We start from the raw sequence: 26,838 nt of genomic DNA, 5'->3' as shown, positions 1-26,838 counted from the left end.
GGAGAGTGTTAGTAAAGCGTCTGGAATGTTGCACCCGAGTACCAGGGTACGAAAACTGAGACATATTTGAACACGTCTCCCGATCACATGGTTGATCATACTCTAGGTTCCACATGCATGTTTTAGCTGAAGGAAGAATACCTTAAACCTGGGTAGTTGAAACCCGTGGAATGGGTACCATGCAATATGACTTCAAAGGGTCTTCATTTGCTCACCGAACCTCTCCAATCCTATCACTGCTGCGTTTATGCCCCTGTACACATGCTTGATTCTCTTTCAGAGACATAGCAATCCATAGGTTTTAAGATACTTACTAGTCAGGTACATTCTTAGGCGTTTAATATGCGGTGTTGAGTCCATTTCGTTGAGCAAGGAGTAGCTCTTGTCTATTCCATATTTGGCTTAAGGAAATTTATCTGTGCTCATTTCAATCTCTGGTTTTATGCAGCACCCCAACTCACCTTTCCCCTTAAGCAATCATAAGTTGGTTTTCTAAATTTGAGACCCTGTTCTGTTCTGTAATTCAGTTCCTGTGTAGCCAAGTTTACATTCCGTGTATTACTGATATCTTATGATGTTTCTTTTTCTGTGTGACTTATTTCAGTTAGAATCATCATACCTGAATCCACTCATTGTGCTGCTAAGGGCCTGATGACACAGATTTCATTGCTGAGTGATATTGCTTTGTAAGTAAATACCACAACTTCTTTATCCATTTTTCACTTTCTGCGATGTTGAACTTGTACTGTAAACGAGGTTCTTGTAAACAGAGACGTCCCAAACTTTGGGGTGGCTGTGTCTTTTTGATTTTAATTTCCCTAAGCTATAGGACCATAAGTGGCAGTGCCCTAGGCTCTGTTGCTTTGTTTTTTAGATGTTTCAGGAAACACCATACACTTCTCCCGAGTGGCTGTTGGCAATTTACATCCCGCCCATCAGCATAACAAGGCTCCCAGTTCTCCATGGCCTGTCCTGCCTTTCTGGATTTTACACTTTTTTCAGATGGCCCTTTTGACCGGGGAGAAGAGAGACTTCATTGTAGTGCAGATTTCCTTTGCAAGCTTGCTTGGTTGGCCAAAAAGGCCGTATGCGTTTTTTCCTGAATATATTCAGGAAAAAACGCATACGCCCTTTTTGGCCAAGTGCATCATTGTGGACGTTCTGCCTCTTTTCCTATGCTTTCAATGCAATTCCAGTCTACTTCCTGAAATCGGTTTCCTGCAATTCTGTCCTGCTTTCAAGTCCTCTTGGCAGCCTTACTTCAGTATATTTTTGGACGATAGCTGTCATTTATAACTCTGCAGGTTTGTGAATTACAGTGCCCCTGAGCTCCTTTCTTCAACTCGCTTTCTTGTGAGCTGGCCGCAACACCGCAGGATGGCTTCAGGCCCTAATCTGGTTCCGGCACGGCACGCTGAGCCTTTGGTTAATTCCTCTTCCTGGTGGGAAATGAGAGTTAAATTTGCCCGTCCAGACACCTCCAGCTAGTCTCTCATTGGTTCTCGCTATTCCTGTTCATCTTCCGCATAAATTGCAAACTGGGCCAAACAGGAGGTTAAAGGGACTGACTCTCCAAGTCGGGAGAGTGTTAGTAAAGCGTCTGGAATGTTGCACCAGAGTAACAGGGGAGGTAAACTGAGACATATTTGAACACGTCTCCCGTTCACATGGTTTATCATACTTGGGTTCCACATGCATGTTTTAGCTGAAGGAAGAATACCTTAAACCTGGAGAGTTGAGACCCGTGTAAAGGGTACCATGCAATATGACTTCAAAGGGTCTTCATTTGCTCACCGAACCTCTCCAATCCTATCACTGCTGCGTTTATGCCCCTGTACACATGCTTGATTCTCTTTCGGAGACATAGCAATCCATAGGTTTTAAGATACTTACTAGTCAGGTACATTCTTAGGCGTTTAATATGGGGTGTTGAGTCCATTTCGTTGAGCAAGGAGTAGCTCTTGTCTATTCCATATTTGGCTTAAGGAACTTTATCTGTGCTCATTTCAATCTCTGGTTTTATGCAGCACCCCAACTCACCTTTACCCTTAAGCAAGAATAAGTTGGTTTTCTAAATTTGAGACCCTGTTCTGTTCTGTAATTCAGTTCCTGTGTAGCCAAGTTTACATTCCGTGTATTACTGATATCTTATGATGTTTCTTTTTCTGTGTGACTTATTTCAGTTAGAATCATCATACCTGAATCCACTCATTGTGCTGCTAAGTGCCTGATGACACAGATTTCATTGCTGAGTGATATTGCTTTGTAAGTAAATACCACAACTTCTTTATCCATTTTTCACTTTCTGCGATGTTGAACTTGTACTGTAAACGAGGTTCTTGTAAACAGAGCCGTTCCAAACTTTGGGGTGGCTGTGTCTTTTTGATTTTAATTTCCCTAAGCTATAGGACCATAAGTGGAAGTGCCCTAGGTTCTGTTGCTTTGTTTTTTAGATGTTTCAGGAAACACCATACACTTCTCCCGAGTGGTTGTTGGCAATTTACATCCCGCCCATCAGCATAACAAGGCTCCCAGTTCTCCATGGCCTGTCCTGCCTTTCTGGATTTTACACTTTTTTCAGATGGCCCTTTTGACCGGGGGGAAGTGAGACTTCATTGTAGTGCAGATTTCCTTTGCAAGCTTGCTTGGTTGGCCAAAAAGGGCGTATGCGTTTTTTCCTGAATATATTCAGGAAAAAACGCATACGCACTTTTTGGCCAAGTGCATCATTGTGGACGTTCTGCCTCTTTTCCTATGCTTTCAATGCAATTCCAGTCTACCTCCTGAAATCGGTTTCCTGCAATTCTGCCCCGCTTTCAAGTCCTCTTGGCAGCCTTACTTCAGTCTATTTTTGGACGATAGCTGTCATTTATAACTCTGCAGGTTTGTGAATTACAGTGCCCCTGAGCTCCTTTCTTCAACTCGCTTTCTTTTGAGCTGGCCGCAACACCGCAGGATGGCTTCAGGCCCTAATCTGGTTCCGGTACGGCACGCTGAGCCTTTGGTTAATTCCTCTTCCTGGTGGGAAATGAGAGTTAAATTTGCCCGTCCAGACACCTCCAGCTAGCCTCTCATTGGTTCTCGCTATTCCTGTTCATCTTCCGCAGAAATTGCAAACTGGGCCAAACAGGAGGTTAAAGGGACTGACTCTCCAAGTGGGGAGAGTGTTAGTAAAGCGTCTGGAATGTTGCACCCGAGTACCAGGGGAGGAAAACTGAGACGTATTTGAACACGTCTCCCGATCACATGGTTGATCATACTCTAGGTTCCACATGTATGTTTTAGCTGAAGGAAGAATACCTTAAACCTGGGTAGTTGAAACCCGTGGAATGGGTACCATGCAATATGACTTCAAAGGGTCTTCATTTGCTCACCGAACCTCTCCAATCCTATCACTGCTGCGTTTATGCCCCTGTACACATGCTTGATTCTCTTTCGGAGACATAGCAATCCATAGGTTTTAAGATACTTACTAGTCAGGTACATTCTTAGGCGTTTAATATGCGGTGTTGAGTCCATTTCGTTGAGCAAGGAGTAGCTCTTGTCTATTCCATATTTGACTTAAGGAACTTTATCTGTGCTCATTTCAATCTCTGGTTTTATGCAGCACCCCAACTCACCTTTACCCTTAAGGAAGCATAAGTTGGTTTTCTAAATTTGAGACCCTGTTCTGTTCTGTAATTCAGTTCCTGTGTAGCCAAGTTTACATTCCGTGTATTACTGATATCTTATGATGTTTCTTTTTCTGTGTGACTTACTTCAGTTAGAATCATCATACCTGAATCCACTCATTGTGCTGCTAAGGGCCTGATGACACAGATTTCATTGCTGAGTGATATTGCTTTGTAAGTAAATACCACAACTTCTTTATCCATTTTTCACTTTCTGCGATGTTGAACTTGTACTGTAAACGAGGTTCTTGTAAACAGAGCCGTTCCAAACTTTGGGGTGGCTCTGTCTTTTTGATTTTAATTTCCCTAAGCTATAGGACCATAAGTGGAAGTGCCCTAGGTTCTGTTGCTTTGTGTTTTAGATGTTTCAGGAAACACCATACCCTTCTCCCGAGTGGTTGTTGGCAATTTACATCCCGCCCATCAGCATAACAAGGCTCCCAGTTCTCCATGGCCTGTCCTGCCTTTCTGGATTTTACACTTTTTTCAGATGGCCCTTTTGACCGGGGGGAAGTGAGACTTCATTGTAGTGCAGATTTCCTTTGCAAGCTTGCTTGGTTGGCCAAAAAGGGCGTATGCGTTTTTTCCTGAATATATTCAGGAAAAAACGCATACGCCCTTTTTGGCCAAGTGCATCATTGTGGACGTTCTGCCTCTTTTCCTATGCTTTCAATGCAATTCCAGTCTACCTCCTGAAATCGGTTTCCTGCAATTCTGCCCCGCTTTCAAGTCCTCTTGGCAGCCTTACTTCAGTCTATTTTTGGACGATAGCTGTCATTTATAACTCTGCAGGTTTGTGAATTACAGTGCCCCTGAGCTCCTTTCTTCAACTCGCTTTCTTTTGAGCTGGCCGCAACACCGCAGGATGGCTTCAGGCCCTAATCTGGTTCCGGTACGGCACGCTGAGCCTTTGGTTAATTCCTCTTCCTGGTGGGAAATGAGAGTTAAATTTGCCCGTCCAGACACCTCCAGCTAGCCTCTCATTGGTTCTCGCTATTCCTGTTCATCTTCCGCAGAAATTGCAAACTGGGCCAAACAGGAGGTTAAAGGGACTGACTCTCCAAGTGGGGAGAGTGTTAGTAAAGCGTCTGGAATGTTGCACCCGAGTACCAGGGGAGGAAAACTGAGACGTATTTGAACACGTCTCCCGATCACATGGTTGATCATACTCTAGGTTCCACATGTATGTTTTAGCTGAAGGAAGAATACCTTAAACCTGGGTAGTTGAAACCCGTGGAATGGGTACCATGCAATATGACTTCAAAGGGTCTTCATTTGCTCACCGAACCTCTCCAATCCTATCACTGCTGCGTTTATGCCCCTGTACACATGCTTGATTCTCTTTCGGAGACATAGCAATCCATAGGTTTTAAGATACTTACTAGTCAGGTACATTCTTAGGCGTTTAATATGCGGTGTTGAGTCCATTTCGTTGAGCAAGGAGTAGCTCTTGTCTATTCCATATTTGACTTAAGGAACTTTATCTGTGCTCATTTCAATCTCTGGTTTTATGCAGCACCCCAACTCACCTTTACCCTTAAGGAAGCATAAGTTGGTTTTCTAAATTTGAGACCCTGTTCTGTTCTGTAATTCAGTTCCTGTGTAGCCAAGTTTACATTCCGTGTATTACTGATATCTTATGATGTTTCTTTTTCTGTGTGACTTACTTCAGTTAGAATCATCATACCTGAATCCACTCATTGTGCTGCTAAGGGCCTGATGACACAGATTTCATTGCTGAGTGATATTGCTTTGTAAGTAAATACCACAACTTCTTTATCCATTTTTCACTTTCTGCGATGTTGAACTTGTACTGTAAACGAGGTTCTTGTAAACAGAGCCGTTCCAAACTTTGGGGTGGCTGTGTCTTTTTGATTTTAATTTCCCTAAGCTATAGGACCATAAGTGGAAGTGCCCTAGGTTCTGTTGCTTTGTTTTTTAGATGTTTCAGGAAACACCATACACTTCTCCCGAGTGGTTGTTGGCAATTTACATCCCGCCCATCAGCATAACAAGGCTCCCAGTTCTCCATGGCCTGTCCTGCCTTTCTGGATTTTACACTTTTTTCAGATGGCCCTTTTGACCGGGGGGAAGTGAGACTTCATTGTAGTGCAGATTTCCTTTGCAAGCTTGCTTGGTTGGCCAAAAAGGGCGTATGCGTTTTTTCCTGAATATATTCAGGAAAAAACGCATACGCCCTTTTTGGCCAAGTGCATCATTGTGGACGTTCTGCCTCTTTTCCTATGCTTTCAATGCAATTCCAGTCTACCTCCTGAAATCGGTTTCCTGCAATTCTGCCCCGCTTTCAAGTCCTCTTGGCAGCCTTACTTCAGTCTATTTTTGGACGATAGCTGTCATTTATAACTCTGCAGGTTTGTGAATTACAGTGCCCCTGAGCTGCTTTCTTCAACTCGCTTTCTTGTGACCTGGCCGCAACACCGCAGGATGGCTTCAGGCCCTAATCTGGTTCCGGCCCGGCATGCTGAGCCTTTGGTTAATTCCTCTTCCTGGTGGGAAATGAGAGTTAAATTTGCCCGTCCAGACACCTCCAGCTAGCCTCTCATTGGTTCTCGCTATTCCTGTTCATCTTCCGCAGAAATTGCAATCTGGGCCAAACAGGAGGTTAAAGGGACTGACTCTCCAAGTGGGGAGAGTGTTAGTAAAGCGTCTGGAATGTTGCACCCGAGTACCAGGGGAGGAAAACTGAGACATATTTGAACACGTCTCCCGATCACATGGTTGATCATACTCTAGGTTCCACATGCATGTTTTAGCTGAAGGAAGAATACCTTAAACCTGGGTAGTTGAAACCCGTGGAATGGGTACCATGCAATATGACTTCAAAGGGTCTTCATTTGCTCACCGAACCTCTCCAATCTTATCACTGCTGCGTTTATGCCCCTGTACACATGCTTGATTCTCTTTTGGAGACATAGCAATCCATAGGTTTTAAGATACTTACTAGTCAGGTACATTCTTAGGCGTTTAATATGGGGTGTTGAGTCCATTTCGTTGAGCAAGGAGTAGCTCTTGTCTATTCCATATTTGGCTTAAGGAACTTTATCTGTGCTCATTTCAATCTCTGGTTTTATGCAGCACCCCAACTCACCTTTACCCTTAAGCAAGAATAAGTTGGTTTTCTAAATTTGAGACCCTGTTCTGTTCTGTAATTCAGTTCCTGTGTAGCCAAGTTTACATTCCGTGTATTACTGATATCTTATGATGTTTCTTTTTCTGTGTGACTTATTTCAGTTAGAATCATCATACCTGAATCCACTCATTGTGCTGCTAAGGGCCTGATGACACAGATTTCATTGCTGAGTGATATTGCTTTGTAAGTAAATACCACAACTTCTTTATCCATTTTTCACTTTCTGCGATGTTGAACTTGTACTGTAAACGAGGTTCTTGTAAACAGAGCCGTTCCAAACATTGGGGTGGCTGTGTCTTTTTGATTTTAATTTCCCTAAGCTATAGGACCATAAGTGGAAGTGCCCTAAGTTCTGTTGCTTTGTTTTTTAGATGTTTCAGGAAACACCATACACTTCTCCCGAGTGGTTGTTGGCAATTTACATCCCGCCCATCAGCATAACAAGGCTCCCAGTTCTCCATGGCCTGTCCTGCCTTTCTGGATTTTACACTTTTTTCAGATGGCCCTTTTGACCGGGGGGAAGTGAGACTTCATTGTAGTGCAGATTTCCTTTGCAAGCTTGCTTGGTTGGCCAAAAAGGGCGTATGCGTTTTTTCCTGAATATATTCAGGAAAAAACGCATAAGCCCTTTTTGGCCAAGTGCATCATTGTGGACGTTCTCCCTCTTTTCCTATGCTTTCAATGCAATTCCAGTCTACCTCCTGAAATCGGTTTCCTGCAATTCTGCCCCGCTTTCAAGTCCTCTTGGCAGCCTTACTTCAGTCTATTTTTGGACGATAGCTGTCATTTATAACTCTGCAGGTTTGTGAATTACAGTGCCCCTGAGCTGCTTTCTTCAACTCGCTTTCTTGTGACCTGGCCGCAACACCGCAGGATGGCTTCAGGCCCTAAACTGGTTCCGGCACGGCACACTGAGCCTTTGGTTATTTCCTCTTCCTGGTGGGAAATGAGAGATAAATTTGCCCGTCCGGACACCTCCAGCTAGTCTCTCATTGGTTCTCGCTATTCCTGTTCATCTTCCGCAGAAATTGCAAACTGGGCCAAACAGGAGGTTAAAGGCGCTGACTCTCCAAGTGGGGAGAGTGTTAGTAAAGCGTCTGGAATGTTGCACCCGAGTACCAGGGGAGGAAAACTGAGACATATTTGAACACGTCTCCCGTTTACATGGTTGATCATACTTGGGTTCCACATACATGTTTTAGCTTAAGGAAGAATACCTTAAACCTGGAGAGTTAAGACCCGTGTAATGGGTACCATGCAATATGACTTCAAAGGGTCTTCATTTGCTCACCGAACCTCTCCAATCCTATCACTGCTGCGTTTATGCCCCTGTACACATGCTTGATTCTCTTTCGGAGACATAACAATCCATAGGTTTTAAGATACTTACTAGTCAGGGACATTCTTAGGCATTTAATATGCGGTGTTGAGTCCATTTCGTTGAGCAAGGAGTAGCTCTTGTCTATTCCATATTTGGCTTAAGGAACTTTATCTGTGCTCATTTCAATCTCTGGTTTTATGCAGCACCCCAACTCACCTTTACCCTTAAGCAAGCATAAGTTGGTTTTCTAATTTTGAGACCATGTTCTGTTCTGTAATTCAGTTCCTGTGTAGCCAAGTTTACATTCCGTGTATTACTGATATCTTATGATGTTTCTTTTTCTGTGTGACTTACTTCAGTTAGAATCATCATACCTGAATCCACTCATTGTGCTGCTAAGGGCCTGATGACACAGATTTCATTGCTGAGTGATATTGCTTTGTAAGTAAATACCACAACTTCTTTATCCATTTTTCACTTTCTGCGATGTTGAACTTGTACTGTAAACGAGGTTCTTGTAAACAGAACCGTTCCAAACTTTGGGGTGGCTGTGTCTTTTTGATTTTAATTTCCCTAAGCTATAGGACCATAAGTGGAAGTGCCCTAGGTTCTGTTGCTTTGTTTTTTAGATGTTTCAGGAAACACCATACACTTCTCCCGAGTGGTTGTTGGCAATTTACATCCCGCCCATCAGCATAACAAGGCTCCCAGTTCTCCATGGCCTGTCCTGCCTTTCTGGATTTTACACTTTTTTCAGATGGCCCTTTTGACCGGGGGGAAGTGAGACTTCATTGTAGTGCACATTTCCTTTGCAAGCTTGCTTGGTTGGCCAAAAAGGGCGTATGCGTTTTTTCCTGAATATATTCAGGAAAAAACGCATACGCCCTTTTTGGCCAAGTGCATCATTGTGGACGTTCTGCCTCTTTTCCTATGCTTTCAATGCAATTCCAGTCTACCTCCTGAAATCGGTTTCCTGCAATTCTGCCCCGCTTTCAAGTCCTCTTGGCAGCCTTACTTCAGTCTATTTTTGGACGATAGCTGTCATTTATAACTCTGCAGGTTTGTGAATTACAGTGACCCTGAGCTCCTTTCTTCAACTCGCTTTCTTTTGAGCTGGCCGCAACACCGCAGGATGGCTTCAGGCCCTAATCTGGTTCCGGTACGGCACGCTGAGCCTTTGGTTATTTCCTCTTCCTCGTGGGAAATGAGAGTTAAATTTGCCCGTCCAGAAACCTCCAGCTAGCCTCTCATTGGTTCTCGCTATTCCTGTTCATCTTCTGCAGAAATTGCAAACTGGGCCAAACAGGAGGTTAAAGGCGCTGACTCTCCAAGTGGGGAGAGTGTTAGTAAAGCGTCTCAATGTTGCAGCCGAGTACCAGGGGAGGAAAACTGAGACATATTTGAACACGTCTCCCGTTCACATGGTTGATCATACTTGGGTTCCACATGCATGTTTTAGCTGAAGGAAGAATACCTTAAACCTGGAGAGTTGAGACCCGTGTAATGGGTACCATGCAATATGACTTCAAAGGGTCTTCATTTGCTCACCGAACCTCTCCAATCCTATCACTGCTGCGTTTATGCCCCTGTACACATGCTTGATTCTCTTTCGGAGACATAGCAATCCATAGGTTTTAAGATACTTACTAGTCAGGTACATTCTTAGGCGTTTAATATGCGGTGTTGAGTCCATTTCGTTGAGCAAGGAGTAGCTCTTGTCTATTCCATATTTGACTTAAGGAACTTTATCTGTGCTCATTTCAATCTCTGGTTTTATGCAGCACCCCAACTCACCTTTACCCTTAAGCAAGCATAAGTTGGTTTTCTAAATTTGAGACCCTGTTCTGTTCTGTAATTCAGTTCCTGTGTAGCCAAGTTTACATTCCGTGTATTAGTGATATCTTATGATGTTTCTTTTTCTGTGTGACTTATTTCAGTTAGAATCATCATACCTGAATCCACTCATTGTGATGCTAAGGGCCTGATGACATAGATTTCATTGCTGAGTGATATTGCTTTGTAAGTAAATACCACAACTTCTTTATCCATTTTTCACTTTCTGCGATGTTGAACTTGTACTGTAAACGAGGTTCTTGTAAACAGAGGCGTCCCAAACTTTGGGGTGGCTGTGTCTTTTTGATTTTAATTTCTCTAAGCTATAGGACCATAAGTGGCAGTGCCCTAGGCTCTGTTGCTTTGTTTTTTAGATGTTTCAGGAAACACCATACACTTCTCCTGAGTGTCTGTTGGCAATTTACATCCCGCCCATCAGCATAACAAGGCTCCCAGTTCTCCATGGCCTGTCCTGCCTTTCTGGATTTTACACTTTTTTCAGATGGCCCTTTTGACCGGGGGGAAGTGAGACTTCATTGTAGTGCAGATTTCCTTTGCAAGCTTGCTTGGTTGGCCAAAAAGGGCGTATGCGTTTTTTCCTGAATATATTCAGGAAAAAACGCATACGCCCTTTTTGGCCAAGTGCATCATTGTGGACGTTCTGCCTCTTTTCCTATGCTTTCAATGCAATTCCAGTCTACCTCCTGAAATCAGTTTCCTGCAATTCTGCCCCGCTTTCAAGTCCTCTTGGCAGCCTTACTTCAGTCTATTTTTGGACGATAGCTGTCATTTATAACTCTGCAGGTTTGTGAATTACAGTGCCCCTGAGCTCCTTTCTTCAACTCGCTTTCTTGTGACCTGGCCGCAACACCGCAGGATGGCTTCAGGCCCTAATCTGGTTCCGTCCCGGCATGCTGAGCCTTTGGTTATTTCCTCTTCCTGGTGGGAAATGAGAGTTAAATTTGCCCGTCCAGACACCTCCAGCTAGCCTCTCATTGGTTCTCGCTATTCCTGTTCATCTTCCGCAGAAATTGCAAACTGGGCCAAACAGGAGGTTAAAGGGACTGACTCTCCAAGTGGGGAGAGTGTTAGTAAAGCGTCTGGAATGTTGCACCCGAGTACCAGGGGAGGAAAACTGAGACATATTTGAACACGTCTCCCGATCACATGGTTGATCATACTCTGGGTTCCACATGCATGTTTTAGCTGAAGGAAGAATACCTTAAACCTGGAGAGTTGAGACCCGTGGAATGGGTACCATGCAATATGACTTCAAAGGGTCTTCATTTGCTCACCGAACCTCTCCAATCCTATCACTGCTGCGTTTATGCCCCTGTACACACGCTTGATTCTCTTTTGGAGACATAGCAATCCATAGGTTTTAAGATACTTACTAGTCAGGTACATTCTTAGGCGTTTAATATGGGGTGTTGAGTCCATTTCGTTGAGCAAGGAGTAGCTCTTGTCTATTCCATATTTGGCTTAAGGAACTTTATCTGTGCTCATTTCAATCTCTGGTTTTATGCAGCACCCCAACTCACCTTTCCCCTTAAGCAAGCATAAGTTGGTTTTCTAAATTTGAGACCCTGTTCTGTTTTGGAATGCAGTTCCTGTGTAGCCAAGTTTACATTCCGTGTATTACTGATATCTTATGATGTTTCTTTTTCTGTGTGACTTATTTCAGTTAGAATCATCGTACCTGAATCCACTCATTATGCTGCTACTGGCCTGATGACATAGATTTCATTGCTGAGTGATACTGCATTGTACGTAAGTACCACAAGTTCTTTATCCATTTTTCACTTTCTGTGATATTGAACTTGTACGGTAAATGAGGATCTTGTAAACGGAGGCGTCCCAAACTTTGGGGTGGCTGTGTCTTTTTGATTTTAATTTCCCTAAGCTATAGGACCATAAGTGGAAGTGCCCTAGGCTCTATTGCTTTGTTTTTTAGATGTTTCAGGAAACACCATACACTTCTCCCGAGTGGTTGTTGGCAATTTACATCCCGCCCATCAGCATAACAAGGCTCCCAGTTCTCCATGGCCTGTCCTGCCTTTCTGGATTTTACACTTTTTTCAGATGGCCCTTTTGACTGGGGGGAAGTGAGACTTCATTGTAGTGCAGATTTCCTTTGCAAGCTTGCTTGGTTGGCCAAAAAGGGCGTATGCGTTTTTTCCTGAATATATTCAGGAAAAAACGCATACGCCCTTTTTGGCCAAGTGCATCATTGTGGACGTTCTGCCTCTTTTCCTATGCTTTCAATGCAATTCCAGTCTACCTCCTGAAATCGGTTTCCTGCAATTCTGCCCCGCTTTCAAGTCCTCTTGGCAGCCTTACTTCAGTCTATTTTTGGACGATAGCTGTCATTTATAACTCTGCAGGTTTGTGAATTACAGTGCCCCTGAGCTCCTTTCTTCAACTCGCTTTATTTTGAGCTGGCCGCAACACCGCAGGATGGCTTCAGGCCCTAATCTGGTTCTGGCATGGCACGCTGAGCCTTTGGTTAATTCCTCTTCCTGGCAGGAAATGAGAGTTAAATTTGCCCGTCCAGACACCTCCAGCTAGTCTCCATTGGTTCTCGCTATTCCTGTTCATCTTCCGCAGAAATTGCAAACTGGGCCAAACAGGAGGTTAAAGGGACTGACTCTCCAAGTCGGGAGAGTGTTAGTAAAGCGTCTGGAATGTTGCACCCGAGTACCAGGGTACGAAAACTGAGACATATTTGAACACGTCTCCCGATCACATGGTTGATCATACTCTAGGTTCCACATGCATGTTTTAGCTGAAGGAAGAATACCTTAAACCTGGAGAGTTGAGACCCGTGGAATGGGTACCATGCAATATGACTTCAAAGGGTCTTCATTTGCTCACCGAACCTCTCCAATCCTATCACTGCTGCGTTTATGCCCCTGTACACATGATTGATTCTCTTTCGGAGACATAGCAATCCATAGGTTTTAAGATACTTATTAGTCAGGTACATTCTTAGGCGTTTAATATGCGGTGTTGAGTCCATTTCGTTGAGCAAGGAGTAGCTCTTGTCTATTCCATATTTGACTTAAGTAACTTTATCTGTGCTCATTTCAATCTCTGGTTTTATGCAGCACCCCAACTCACCTTTACCCTTAAGCAAGCATAAGTTGGTTTTCTAAATCTGAGACCCTGTTCTGTTCTGTAATTCAGTTCCTGTGTAGCCAAGTTTACATTCCGTGTATTACTGATATCTTATGATGTTTCTTTTTCTGTGTGACTTACTTCAGTTAGAATCATCATACCTGAATCCACTCATTGTGCTGCTAAGGGCCTGATGACACAGATTTCATTGCTGAGTGATATTGCTTTGTAAGTAAATACCACAACTTCTTTATCCATTTTTCACTTTCTGCGATGTTGAACTTGTACTGTAAACGAGGTTCTTGTAAACAGAGCCGTTCCAAACTTTGGGGTGGCTGTGTCTTTTTGATTTTAATTTCCCTAAGCTATAGGACCATAAGTGGAAGTGCCCTAGGTTCTGTTGCTTTGTTTTTTAGATGTTTCAGGAAACACCATACACTTCTCCCGAGTGGTTGTTGGCAATTTACATCCCGCCCATCAGCATAACAAGGCTCCCAGTTCTCCATGGCCTGTCCTGCCTTTCTGGATTTTACACTTTTTTCAGATGGCCCTTTTGACCGGGGGGAAGTGAGACTTCATTGTAGTGCAGATTTCCTTTGCAAGCTTGCTTGGTTGGCCAAAAAGGGCGTATGCGTTTTTTCCTGAATATATTCAGGAAAAAACGCATACGCCCTTTTTGGCCAAGTGCATCATTGTGGACGTTCTGCCTCTTTTCCTATGCTTTCAATGCAATTCCAGTCTACCTCCTGAAATCGGTTTCCTGCAATTCTGCCCCGCTTTCAAGTCCTCTTGGCAGCCTTACTTCAGTCTATTTTTGGACGATAGCTGTCATTTATAACTCTGCAGGTTTGTGAATTACAGTGCCCCTGAGCTCCTTTCTTCAACTCGCTTTCTTGTGACCTGGCCGCAACACCGCAGGATGGCTTCAGGCCCTAATCTGGTTCCGGCCCGGCATGCTGAGCCTTTGGTTATTTCCTCTTCCTGGTGGGAAATGAGAGTTAAATTTGCCCGTCCAGACACCTCCAGCTAGCCTCTCATTGGTTCTCGCTATTCCTGTTCATCTTCCGCAGAAATTGCAAACTGTGCCAAACAGGAGGTTAAAGGGACTGACTCTCCAAGTGGGGAGAGTGTTAGTAAAGCATCTGGAATGTTGCACCCGAGTACCAGGGGAGGAAAACTGAGACATATTTGAACACGTCTCCCGATCACATGGTTGATCATACTCTGGGTTCCACATGCATGTTTTAGCTGAAGGAAGAATACCTTAAACCTGGAGAGTTGAGACCCGTGGAATGGGAACCATGCAATATGACTTCAAAGGGTCTTCATTTGCTCACCGAACCTCTCCAATCCTATCACTGCTGCGTTTATGCCCCTCTACACACGCTTGATTCTCTTTTGGAGACATAGCAATCCATAGGTTTTAAGATACTTACTAGTCAGGTACATTCTTAGGCGTTTAATATGCGGTGTTGAGTCCATTTCGTTGAGCAAGGAGTAGCTCTTGTCTATTCCATATTTGGCTTAAGGAACTTTATCTGTGCTCATTTCAATCTCTGGTTTTATGCAGCACCCCAACTCACCTTTCCCCTTAAGCAAGCATAAGTTGCTTTTCTAAATTTGAGACCCTGTTCTGTTTTGGAATGCAGTTCCTGTGTAGCCAAGTTTACATTCCGTGTATTACTGATATCTTATGATGTTTCTTTTTCTGTGTGACTTATTTCAGTTAGAATCATCGTACCTGAATCCACTCATTATGCTGCTACTGGCCTGATGACATAGATTTCATTGCTGAGTGATACTGCATTGTACGTAAGTACCACAAGTTCTTTATCCATTTTTCACTTTCTGTGATATTGAACTTGTACGGTAAACGAGGTTCTTGTAAACGGAGGCGTCCCAAACTTTGGGGTGGCTGTGTCTTTTTGATTTTAATTTCCCTAAGCTATAGGACCATAAGTGGAAGTGCCCTAGGCTCTATTGCTTTGTTTTTTAGATGTTTCAGGAAACACCATACACTTCTCCCGAGTGGTTGTTGGCAATTTACATCCCGCCCATCAGCATAACAAGGCTCCCAGTTCTCCATGGCCTGTCCTGCCTTTCTGGATTTTACACTTTTTTCAGATGGCCCTTTTGACCGGGGGGAAGTGAGACTTCATTGTAGTGCAGATTTCCTTTGCAAGCTTGCTTGGTTGGCCAAAAAGGGCGTATGCGTTTTTTCCTGAATATATTCAGGAAAAAACGCATACGCCCTTTTTGGCCAAGTGCATCATTGTGGACGTTCTGCCTCTTTTCCTATGCTTTCAATGCAATTCCAGTCTACCTCCTGAAATCGGTTTCCTGCAATTCTGCCCCGCTTTCAAGTCCTCTTGGCAGCCTTACTTCAGTCTATTTTTGGACGATAGCTGTCATTTATAACTCTGCAGGTTTGTGAATTACAGTGCCTCTGAGCTCCTTTCTTCAACTCGCTTTATTTTGAGCTGGCCGCAACACCGCAGGATGGCTTCAGGCCCTAATCTGGTTCTGGCATGGCATGCTGAGCCTTTGGTTAATTCCTCTTCCTGGTAGGAAATGAGAGTTAAATTTGCCCGTCCAGACACCTCCAGCTAGTCTCCATTGGTTCTCGCTATTCCTGTTCATCTTCCGCAGAAATTGCAAACTGGGCCAAACAGGAGGTTAAAGGGACTGACTCTCCAAGTCAGGAGAGTGTTAGTAAAGCGTCTGGAATGTTGCACCCGAGTACCAGGGTACGAAAACTGAGACATATTTGAACACGTCTCCCGATCACATGGTTGATCATACTCTAGGTTCCACATGCATGTTTTAGCTGAAGGAAGAATACCTTAAACCTGGAGAGTTGAGACCCGTGGAATGGGTACCATGCAATATGACTTCAAAGGGTCTTCATTTGCTCACCGAACCTCTCCAATCCTATCACTGCTGCGTTTATGCCCCTGTACACATGATTGATTCTCTTTCGGAGACATAGCAATCCATAGGTTTTAAGATACTTACTAGTCAGGTACATTCTTAGGCGTTTAATATGCGGTGTTGAGTCCATTTCGTTGAGCAAGGAGTAGCTCTTGTCTATTCCATATTTGACTTATGTAACTTTATCTGTGCTCATTTCAATCTCTGGTTTTATGCAGCACCCCAACTCACCTTTCCCCTTAAGCAAGCATAAGTTGGTTTTCTAAATCTGAGACCCTGTTCTGTTCTGTAATTCAGTTCCTGTGTAGCCAAGTTTACATTCCGTGTATTACTGATATCTTATGATGTTTCTTTTTCTGTGTGACTAACTTCAGTTAGAATCATCATACCTGAATCCACTCATTGTGCTGCTAAGGGCCTGATGACACAGATTTCATTGCTGAGTGATATTGCTTTGTAAGTAAATACCACAACTTCTTTATCCATTTTTCACTTTCTGCGATGTTGAACTTGTACTGTAAACGAGGTTCTTGTAAACAGAGCCGTTCCAAACTTTGGGGTGGCTGTGTCTTTTTGATTTTAATTTCCCTAAGCTATAGGACCATAAGTGGAAGTGCCCTAGGTTCTGTTGCTTTGTTTTTTAGATGTTTCAGGAAACACCATACACTTCTCCCGAGTGGTTGTTGGCAATTTACATCCCGCCCATCAGCATAACAAGGCTCCCAGTTCTCCATGGCCTGTCCTGCCTTTCTGGATTTTACACTTTTTTCAGATGGCCCTTTTGACCGGGGGGAAGTGAGACTTCATTGTAGTGCAGATTTCCTTTGCAAGCTTGCTTGGTTGGCCAAAAAGGGCGTATGCGTTTTTTCCTGAATATATTCAGGAAAAAACGCATACGCCCTTTTTGGCCAAGTGCATCATTGTGGACGTTCTGCCTCTTTTCCTATGCTTTCAATGCAATTCCAGTCTACCTCCTGAAATCGGTTTCCTGCAATTCTGCCCCGCTTTCAAGTCCTCTTGGCAGCCTTACTTCAGTCTATTTTTGGACGATAGCTGTCATTTATAACTCTGCAGGTTTGTGAATTACAGTGCCCCTGAACTCCTTTCTTCAACTCGCTTTCTTTTGAGCTGGCCGCAACACCGCAGGATGGCTTCAGGCCCTAATCTGGTTCCGGTACGGCATGCTGAGCCTTTGGTTATTTCCTCTTCCTGTTGGGAAATGAGAGTTAAATTTGCCCGTCCACACACCTCCAGCTAGCCTCTCATTGGTTCTCGCTATTCCTGTTCATCTTCCGCAGAAATTGCAAACTGGGCCAAACAGGAGGTTAAAGGCGCTGACTCTCCAAGTGGGGAGAGTGTTAGTAAAGCGTCTGGAATGTTGCACCCGAGTACCAGGGGAGGAAAACTGAGACATATTTGAACACGTCTCCCGTTCACATGGTTGATCATACTCTGGCTTCCACATGCATATTTTAGCTGAAGGAAGAATACCTAAAACCTGGGTAGTTGAAACCCGTGGAATGGGTACCATGCAATATGACTTCAAAGGGTCTTCATTTGCTCACCGAACCTCTCCAATCCTATCACTGCTGCGTTTATGCCCCTGTACACATGCTTGATTCTCTTTCGGAGACATAGCAATCCATAGGTTTTAAGATACTTACTAGTCAGGTACATTCTTAGGCGTTTAATATGCGGTGTTGAGTCCATTTCGTTGAGCAAGGAGTAGCTCTTGTCTATTCCATATTTGGCTTAAGGAACTTTATCTGTGCTCATTTCAATCTCTGGTTTTATGCAGAACCCCAACTCACCTTTCCCCTTAAGCAAGCATAAGTTGGTTTTCTAAATTTGAGACCCTGTTCTGTTTTGGAATGCAGTTCCTGTGTAGCCAAGTTTACATTCCGTGTATTAGTGATATCTTATGATGTTTCTTTTTCTGTGTGACTTATTTCAGTTAGAATCATCGTACCTGAATCCACTCATTATGCTGCTACGGGCCTGATGACATAGTTTTCATTGCTGAGTGATACTGCATTGTACGTAAGTACCACAAGTTCTTTATCCATTTTTCACTTTCTGTGATATTGAACTTGTACGGTAAACGAGGTTCTTGTAAACGGAGGCGTCCCAAACTTTGGGGTGGCTGTGTCTTTTTGATTTTAATTTCCCTAAGCTATAGGACCATAAGTGGCAGTGCCCTAGGCTCTGTTGCTTTGCTTTTTAGATGTTTCAGGAAACACCATACACTTCTCCCGAGTGGTTGTTGGCAATTTACATCCCGCCCATCAGCATAACAAGGCTCCCAGTTCTCCATGGCCTGTCCTGCCTTTCTGGATTTTACACATTTTTCAGATGGCCCTTTTGACTGGGGAGAAGTGAGACTTCATTGTAGTGCAGATTTCCTTTGCAAGCTTGCTTGGTTGGCCAAAAAGGGCGTATGCGTTTTTTCCTGAATATATTCAGGAAAAAACGCATACGCCCTTTTTGGCCAAGTGCATCATTGTGGACGTTCTGCCTCTTTTCGTATGCTTTCAATGCAATTCCAGTCTACCTCCTGAAATCGGTTTCCTGCAATTCTGCCCCGCTTTCAAGTCCTCTTGGCAGCCTTACTTCAGTCTATTTTTGGACGATAGCTGTCATTTATAACTCTGCAGGTTTGTGAATTACAGTGCCCCTGAGCTCCTTTCTTCAACGTGCTTTCTTGTGACCTGGCCACAACACCGCAGGATGGCTTCAGGCCCTAATCTGGTTCCGGCACGGCACGCTGAGCCTTTGGTTATTTCCTCTTCCTGGTGGGAAATGAGAGTTAAATTTGCCCGTCCAGACACCTCCAGCTAGTCTCTCATTGGTTCTCGCTATTCCTGTTCATCTTCCGCAGAAATTGCAAACTGGGCCAAACAGGAGGTTAAAGGCGCTGACTCTCCAAGTGGGGAGAGTGTTAGTAAAGCGTCTGGAATGTTGCACCCGAGTACCAGGGGAGGAAAACTGAGACATATTTGAACACGTCTCCCGTTCACATGGTTGATCATACTTGGGTTCCACATGCATGTTTTAGCTGAAGGAAGAATACCTTAAACCTGGAGAGTTAAGACCCGTGTAATGGGTACCATGCAATATGACTTCAAAGGTCTTCATTTGCTCACCAAACCTCTCCAATCCTATCACTGCTGCGTTTATGCCCCTGTACACATGCTTGATTCTCTTTCGGAGACATAGCAATCCATAGGTTTTAAGATACTTACTAGTCAGGTACATTCTTAGGCGTTTAATATGCGGTGTTGAGTCCATTTCGTTGAGCAAGGAGTAGCTCTTGTCTATTCCATATTTGGCTTAAGGAACTTTATCTGTGCTCATTTCAATCTCTGGTTTTATGCAGCATCCCAACTCACCTTTCCCCTTAAGCAAGCATAAGTTGCTTTTCTAAATTTGAGACCCTGTTCTGTTTTGGAATGCAGTTCCTGTGTAGCCAAGTTTACATTCCGTGTATTAGTGATATCTTATGATGTTTCTTTTTCTGTGTGACTTATTTCAGTTAGAATCATCGTACCTGAATCCACTCATTATGCTGCTACGGGCCTGATGACATAGATTTCATTGCTGAGTGATACTGCATTGTACGTAAGTACCACAAGTTCTTTATCCATTTTTCACTTTCTGAGATATTGAACTTGTACGGTAAAAGAGGTTCTTGTAAACGGAGGCGTCCCAAACTTTGGGGTGGCTGTGTCTTTTTGATTTTAATTTCCCTAAGCTATAGGACCATAAGTGGAAGTGCCCTAGGTTCTGTTGCTTTGTTTTTTAGATGTTTCAGGAAACACCATACACTTCTCCCGAGTGGTTGTTGGCAATTTACATCCTGCCCATCAGCATAACAAGGCTCCCAGTTCTCCATGGCCTGTCCTGCCTTTCTGGATTTTACACTTTTTTCAGATGGCCCTTTTGACCAGGGGGAAGTGAGACTTCATTGTAGTGCAGATTTCCTTTGCAAGCTTCCTTGGTTGGCCAAAAAGGGCGTATGCATTTTTTCCTGAAGATATTCAGGAAAAAACGCATACGCCCTTTTTGGCCAAGTGCATCATTGTGGACGTTCTGCCTCTTTTCCTATGCTTTCAATGCAATTCCAGTCTACCTCCTGAAATCGGTTTCCTGCAATTCTGCCCCGCTTTCAAGTCCTCTTGGCAGCCTTACTTCAGTCTATTTTTGGACGATAGCTGTCATTTATAACTCTGCAGGTTTGTGAATTACAGTGCCCCTGAGCTCCTTTCTTCAACTCGCTTTCTTGTGACCTGGCCGCAACACCGCAGGATGGCTTCAGGCCCTAATCTGGTTCCGGCATGGCACGCTGAGCCTTTGGTTATTTCCTCTTCCTGGTGGGAAATGAGAGTTAAATTTGCCCGTCCAGAAACCTCCAGCTAGCCTCTCATTGGTTCTCGCTATTGCTGTTCATCTTCTGCAGAAATTGCAAACTGGGCCAAACAGGAGGTTAAAGGCGCTGACTCTCCAAGTGGGGAGAGTGTTAGTAAAGCGTCTGGAATGTTGCAGCCGAGTACCAGGGGAGGAAAACTGAGACATATTTGAACACCTCTCCCGTTCACATGGTTGATCATACTTGGGTTCCACATGCATGTTTTAGCTGAAGGAAGAATAGCTTAAACCTGGAGAGTTGAGACCCGTGGAATGGGTACCATGCAATATGACTTCAAAGGGTCTTCATTTGCTCACCGAACCTCTCCAATCCTATCACTGCTGCGTTTATGCCCCTGTACACATGCTTGATTCTCTATCGGACACATAGCAATCCATAGGTTTTAAGATACTTACTAGTCAGGTACATTCTTAGGCGTTTAATATGGGGTGTTGAGTCCATTTCGTTGAGCAAGGAGTAGCTCTTGTCTATTCCATATTTGGCTTAAGGAACTTTATCTGTGCTCATTTCAATCTCTGGTTTTATGCAGCACCCCAACTCACCTTTACCCTTAAGCAAGCATAAGTTGGTTTTCTAAATTTGAGACCCTGTTCTGTTCTGTAATTCAGTTCCTGTGTAGCCAAGTTTCCATTCCGTGTATTACTGATATCTTATGATGTTTCTTTTTCTGTGTGACTTTTTTCAGTTAGAATCATCATACCTGAATCCACTCATTGTGATGCTAAGGGCCTGATGACATAGATTTCATTGCTGAGTGATATTGCTTTGTAAGTAAATACCACAACTTCTTTATCCATTTTTCACTTTCTGCGATGTTGAACTTGTACTGTAAACGAGGTTCTTGTAAACAGAGGCGTCCCAAACTTTGGGGTGGCTGTGTCTGTTTGATTTTAATTTCCCTAAGCTATAGGACCATAAGTGGCAGTGCCCTAGGCTCTGTTGCTTTGTTTTTTAGATGTTTCAGGAAACACCATACACTTCTCCCGAGTGTCTGTTGGCAATTTACATCCCGCCCATCAGCATAACAAGGCTCCCAGTTCTCCATGGCCTGTCCTGCCTTTCTGGATTTTACACTTTTTTCAGATGGCCCTTTTGACCGGGGGGAAGTGAGACTTCATTGTAGTGCAGATTTCCTTTGCAAGCTTGCTTGGTTGGCCAAAAAGGGCATATGTGTTTTTTCCTGAATATATTCAGGAAAAAACGCATACGCCCTTTTTGGCCAAGTGCATCATTGTGGACGTTCTGCCTCTTTTCCTATGCTTTCAATGCAATTCCAGTCTACCTCCTGAAATCGGTTTCCTGCAATTCTGCCCCACTTTCAAGTCCTCTTGGCAGCCTTACTTCAGTCTATTTTTGGACGATAGCTGTCATTTATAACTCTGCAGGTTTGTGAATTACAGTGCCCCTGAGCTCCTTTCTTCAACTCGCTTTCTTGTGACCTGGCCGCAACACCGCAGGATGGCTTCAGGCCCTAATCTGGTTCCGGCCCGGCATGCTGAGCCTTTGGTTAATTCCTCTTCCTGGTGGGAAATGAGAGTTAAATTTGCCCGTCCAGACACCTCCAGCTAGCCTCTCATTGGTTCTCGCTATTCCTGTTCATCTTCCGCAGAAATTGCAAACTGGGCCAAACAGGAGGTTAAAGGGACTGACTCTCCAAGTGGGGAGAGTGTTAGTAAAGCGTCTGGAATGTTGCACCCGAGTACCAGGGTACGAAAACTGAGACATATTTGAACACGTCTCCCGATCACATGGTTGATCATACTCTAGGTTCCACATGCATGTTTTAGCTGAAGGAAGAATACCTTAAACCTGGGTAGTTGAAACCCGTGGAATGGGTACCATGCAATATGACTTCAAAGGGTCTTCATTTGCTCACCGAACCTCTCCAATCCTATCACTGCTGCGTTTATGCCCCTGTACACATGCTTGATTCTCTTTTGGAGACATAGCAATCCATAGGTTTTAAGATACTTACAAGTCAGGTACATTCTTAGGCGTTTAATATGCGGTGTTGAGTCCATTTCGTTGAGCAAGGAGTAGCTCTTGTCTATTCCATATTTGGCTTAAGGAACTTTATCTGTGCTCATTTCAATCTCTGGTTTTATGCAGCACCCCAACTCACCTTTACCCTTAAGCAAGCATAAGTTGTTTTTCTAAATTTGAGACCCTGTTCTGTTCTGTAATTCAGTTCCTGTGTAGCCAAGTTTCCATTCCGTGTATTACTGATATCTTATGATGTTTCTTTTTCTGTGTGACTTATTTCAGTTAGAATCATCATACCTGAATCCACTCATTGTGATGCTAAGGGCCTGATGACATAGATTTCATTGCTGAGTGATATTGCTTTTTAAGTAAATACCACAACTTCTTTATCCATTTTTCACTTTCTGCGATGTTGAACTTGTACTGTAAACGAGGTTCTTGTAAACAGAGCCGTTCCAAACTTTGGGGTGGCTGTGTCTTTTTGATTTTAATTTCCCTAAGCTATAGGACCATAAGTGGCAGTGCCCTAGGCTCTGTTGCTTTGTTTTTTAGATGTTTCAGGAAACACCATACACTTCTCCCGAGTGTCTGTTGGCAATTTACATCCCGCCCATCAGCATAACAAGGCTCCCAGTTCTCCATGGCCTGTCCTGCCTTTCTGGATTTTACACTTTTTTCAGATGGCCCTTTTGACCGGGGGGAAGTGAGACTTCATTGTAGTGCAGATTTCCTTTGCAAGCTTGCTTGGTTGGCCAAAAAGGGCATATGTGTTTTTTCCTGAATATATTCAGGAAAAAACGCATACGCCCTTTTTGGCCAAGTGCATCATTGTGGACGTTCTGCCTCTTTTCCTATGCTTTCAATGCAATTCCAGTCTACCTCCTGAAATCGGTTTCCTGCAATTCTGCCCCACTTTCAAGTCCTCTTGGCAGCCTTACTTCAGTCTATTTTTGGACGATAGCTGTCATTTATAACTCTGCAGGTTTGTGAATTACAGTGCCCCTGAGCTCCTTTCTTCAACTCGCTTTCTTGTGACCTGGCCGCAACACCGCAGGATGGCTTCAGGCCCTAATCTGGTTCCGGCCCGGCATGCTGAGCCTTTGGTTAATTCCTCTTCCTGGTGGGAAATGAGAGTTAAATTTGCCCGTCCAGACACCTCCAGCTAGCCTCTCATTGGTTCTCGCTATTCCTGTTCATCTTCCGCAGAAATTGCAAACTGGGCCAAACAGGAGGTTAAAGGGACTGACTCTCCAAGTGGGGAGAGTGTTAGTAAAGCGTCTGGAATGTTGCACCCGAGTACCAGGGTACGAAAACTGAGACATATTTGAACACGTCTCCCGATCACATGGTTGATCATACTCTAGGTTCCACATGCATGTTTTAGCTGAACGAAGAATACCTTAAACCTGGGTAGTTGAAACCCGTGGAATGGGTACCATGCAATATGACTTCAAAGGGTCTTCATTTGCTCACCGAACCTCTCCAATCCTATCACTGCTGCGTTTATGCCCCTGTACACATGCTTGATTCTCTTTTGGAGACATAGCAATCCATAGGTTTTAAGATACTTACAAGTCAGGTACATTCTTAGGCGTTTAATATGCGGTGTTGAGTCCATTTCGTTGAGCAAGGAGTAGCTCTTGTCTATTCCATATTTGGCTTAAGGAACTTTATCTGTGCTCATTTCAATCTCTGGTTTTATGCAGCACCCCAACTCACCTTTACCCTTAAGCAAGCATAAGTTGTTTTTCTAAATTTGAGACCCTGTTCTGTTCTGTAATTCAGTTCCTGTGTAGCCAAGTTTCCATTCCGTGTATTACTGATATCTTATGATGTTTCTTTTTCTGTGTGACTTATTTCAGTTAGAATCATCATACCTGAATCCACTCATTGTGATGCTAAGGGCCTGATGACATAGATTTCATTGCTGAGTGATATTGCTTTGTAAGTAAATACCACAACTTCTTTATCCATTTTTCACTTTCTGCGATGTTGAACTTGTACTGTAAACGAGGTTCTTGTAAACAGAGCCGTTCCAAACTTTGGGGTGGCTGTGTCTTTTTGATTTTAATTTCCCTAAGCTATAGGACCATAAGTGGCAGTGCCCTAGGCTCTGTTGCTTTGTTTTTTAGATGTTTCAGGAAACACCATACACTTCTCCCGAGTGTCTGTTGGCAATTTACATCCCGCCCATCAGCATAACAAGGCTCCCAGTTCTCCATGGCCTGTCCTGCCTTTCTGGATTTTACACATTTTTCAGATGGCCCTTTTGACGGGGGGAAGTGAGACTTCATTGTAGTGCAGATTTCCTTTGCAAGCTTGCTTGGTTGGCCAAAAAGGGCGTATGCGTTTTTTCCTGAATATATTCAGGAAAAAACGCATACGCCCTTTTTGGCCAAGTGCATCATTGTGGACGTTCTGCCTCTTTTCCTATGCTTTCAATGCAATTCCAGTCTACCTCCTGAAATCGGTTTCCTGCAATTCTGCCCCGCTTTCAAGTCCTCTTGGCAGCGTTACTTCAGTATATTTTTGGACGATAGCTGTCATTTATAACTCTGCAGGTTTGTGAATTACAGTGTCCCTGAGCTCCTTTCTTCAACTCGGTTTCTTTTGAGCTGGCCGCAACACCGCAGGATGGCTTCAGGCCCTAATCTGGTTCCGGTACGGCACGCTGAGCCTTTGGTTATTTCCTCTTCCTGTTGGGAAATGAGAGTTAAATTTGCCCGTCCAGACACCTCCAGCTAGCCTCTCATTGGTTCTCGCTATTCCTGTTCATCTTCCGCAGAAATTGCAAACTGTGCCAAACAGGAGGTTAAAGGCGCTGACTCTCCAAGTGGGGAGAGTGTTAGTAAAGCGTCTGGAATGTTGCACCCGAGTACCAGGGGAGGAAAACTGAGACATATTTGAACACGTCTCCCGATCACATGGTTGATCATACTCTGGGTTCCACATGCATATTTTAGCTGAAGGAAGAATACCTAAAACCTGGGTAGTTGAAACCTTTGGAATGGGTACCATGCAATATGACTTCAAAAGGTCTTCATTTGCTCACCGAACCTCTCCAATCCTATCACTGCTGCGTTTATGCCCCTGTACACATGCTTGATTCTCTTTCGGAGACATAGCAATCCATAGGTTTTAAGATACTTACTAGTCAGGTACATTCTTAGGCGTTTAATATGCGGTGTTGAGTCCATTTCGTTGAGCAAGGAGTAGCTCTTGTCTATTCCATATTTGGCTTAAGGAACTTTATCTGTGCTCATTTCAATCTCTGGTTTTATGCAGCACCCCAACTCACCTTTCCCCTTAAGCAAGCATAAGTTGGTTTTCTAAATTTGAGACCCTGTTCTGTTTTGGAATGCAGTTCCTGTGTAGCCAAGTTTACATTCCGTGTATTAGTGATATCTTATGATGTTTCTTTTTCTGTGTGACTTATTTCAGTTAGAATCATCATACCTGAATCCACTCATTATGCTGCTACGGGCCTGATGACATAGATTTCATTGCTGAGTGATACTGCATTGTACGTAAGTACCACAAGTTCTTTATCCATTTTTCACTTTCTGTGATATTGAACTTGTACAGTAAACGAGGTTCTTGTAAACGGAGGCGTCCCAAACTTTGGGGTGGCTGTGTCTTTTTGATTTTAATTTCCCTAAGCTATAGGACCATAAGTGGAAGTGCCCTAGGCTCTGTTGCTTTGTTTTTTAGATGTTTCAGGAAACACCATACACTTCTCCCGAGTGGTTGTTGGTAATTTACATCCCGCCCATCAGCATAACAAGGCTCCCAGTTCTCCATGGCCTGTCCTGCCTTTCTGGATTTTACACTTTTTTCAGATGGCCCTTTTGACCGGGGGGAAGTGAGACTTTATTGTAGTGCATATTACCTTTGCAAGCTTGCTTGGTTGGCCAAAAAGGGCGTATGCGTTTTTTCCTGAATATATTCAGGAAAAAACGCATACGCCCTTTTTGGCCAAGTGCATCATTGTGGATGTTCTGCCTCTTTTCCTATGCTTTCAATGCAATTCCAGTCTACCTCCTGAAATCGGTTTCCTGCAATTCTGCCCCGCTTTCAAGTCCTCTTGGCAGCCTTACTTCAGTCTATTTTTGGACGATAGCTGTCATTTATAACTCTGCAGGTTTGTGAATTACAGTGCCCCTGAGCTCCTTTCTTCAACTCGCTTTCTTGTGAACTGGCCGCAACACCACAGGATGGCTTCAGGCCCTAATCTGGTTCCGGCCCGGCATGCTGAGCCTTTGGTTAATTCCTCTTCCTGGTGGGAAATGAGAGTTAAATTTGCCCGTCCAGACACCTCCAGCTAGCCTCTCATTGGTTCTCGCTATTCCTGTTCATCTTCTGCAGAAATTGCAAACTGGGCCAAACAGGAGGTTAAAGGGACTGA

General features: G+C 43.8%; 1 long non-coding RNA gene across 12 annotated transcripts in view; it reads left to right on the top strand.

The window, feature by feature from the left end:
• LOC307181261 overlaps positions 1-26,838 on the top strand; it is a 1,302,881-nt gene that overhangs the window by 631,408 nt on the left and 644,635 nt on the right. For all 12 annotated transcript variants that reach the window (XR_013826245.1, XR_013826246.1, XR_013826247.1 and 9 more), the window contains exon 2: positions 22,720-22,801. This is a non-coding gene — a long non-coding RNA (uncharacterized lncRNA). The remainder of the gene's footprint in view (positions 1-22,719; positions 22,802-26,838) is intronic.

This window comes from Stenella coeruleoalba, assembly GCF_951394435.1.
Source record: "Stenella coeruleoalba genome assembly, contig: scaffold_78, whole genome shotgun sequence".
Classification (NCBI taxonomy): domain Eukaryota; kingdom Metazoa; phylum Chordata; class Mammalia; order Artiodactyla; family Delphinidae; genus Stenella; species Stenella coeruleoalba.
Note: the sequence above shows the minus strand (reverse complement) of the source record. Positions and strands in the feature narration are given on the sequence as shown.